The 1,241-nt window shown below is 41.8% G+C and overlaps 1 long non-coding RNA gene across 2 annotated transcripts in view; it reads left to right on the forward strand.

The window, feature by feature from the left end:
• The window catches only part of LOC119473827, a 14,274-nt gene that overhangs the window by 4,173 nt on the left and 8,860 nt on the right, over nucleotides 1-1,241 (forward strand). For both annotated transcript variants that reach the window (XR_005203067.1, XR_005203066.1), the window contains exon 2: nucleotides 424-550. This is a non-coding gene — a long non-coding RNA (uncharacterized LOC119473827). The remainder of the gene's footprint in view (nucleotides 1-423; nucleotides 551-1,241) is intronic.

Below are 1,241 nucleotides of genomic sequence, written 5' to 3' on the forward strand. Positions count from 1 at the left end.
AAAAAAAAAAACAGCAACAAAACAAAAGCTTCAGCCATTGCTGTTGCTGTAGCATCACGGCTTCCAGATTCTGATCATTTTGCGAAACCAGTGGAGACATCGTCATCTCTGAAGATCCCACTTGTATCTCGCGTAGATACTGAATATCACTTGCTGTGTTAAAAATAGTATCTGACACTATAAAGATAACTGTAGGTTAAGTTTTTGTATTCTATTGTCCACAAAATTAGAAATCTACACTAATGTAAAGAATATCGAAGTTTTTATGGAGAAGTATAATAAAACACAATTAGAAACACGTAACTAGCTCAAAAATACCTTTATGTGGATTTGTCAGAACATTCACTTCAATCAAGTCAGTCCTTACAATTGTTTTCTCATTTTGTGTGATACCCTGTTGGTGAAATGTGTTTTTTATTTTAGGGACATTTGACGTTCAGAGATGTGGCCATAGAATTCTCTCCAGAGGAGTGGAGATGCCTGGACCCTGCTCAGAGGACTTTGTACAGGGACGTGATGCTGGAGAACTACAGGAACCTGGTCTCCCTGGGTGAGGACAGCTTCCCTCCAGAAGTCAGGATCTGCCCTGGTGTATTTTTGCATTTTCTCATGTGACTCTTAGACATCTTAGGAGTCAATGTATTGCTTGACTGAGATTGAAACCCTGTTGACTTAGAAATGAAAACCTCCATGATGCTTGATAATGCTGTATTTTTCAGAAACTATACACTCCGTAATGCATTCTGTACTTAAAATAACTGCTTTTTTCAGATGTTCTGCCTCCTTCATAATTCATTATCGAATGGTACCAGGGCTTAAGTATGCATCGATCCTTATGACAGACTTAGATAAACAGTTTTGGCTCAGTGCAGTGGCTCATGCCTGTAATCCCAGCACTTTGGGAGGCCGAGGCGGGCAGATCACCTGAGGTCAGGAGTTCGAGACCAGCTTGGCCAATGTGGTAAAACCCTGTCTCTGCTAAAAATGCAAAACCTAGCTGGGCGTGGTTTTGGGCGCCTGTAATTCCAGCTACTTGGGAGGCTGAGGTAGAAGAATTGCTTGAACCCAGGAGACAGAGGTGGCAATGAGTGGAGATCGTGCCAGTGCACTCCAGCCTGGGCAACGGAGCGAGACTCGATCTCAAAAAAAAAAAAAAAAAGATATCTACCCCTGTGCTTATGAGTCATTAGTTCTTGCAAGAGAGCTGGATGTCTGTATGTTACAGTGTTTCCTCAGCATTT

The sequence above is a fragment of the Cebus imitator genome, unplaced genomic scaffold, assembly GCF_001604975.1.
Source record: "Cebus imitator isolate Cc_AM_T3 unplaced genomic scaffold, Cebus_imitator-1.0 Scaffold188, whole genome shotgun sequence".
Lineage (NCBI taxonomy): Eukaryota > Metazoa > Chordata > Mammalia > Primates > Cebidae > Cebus > Cebus imitator.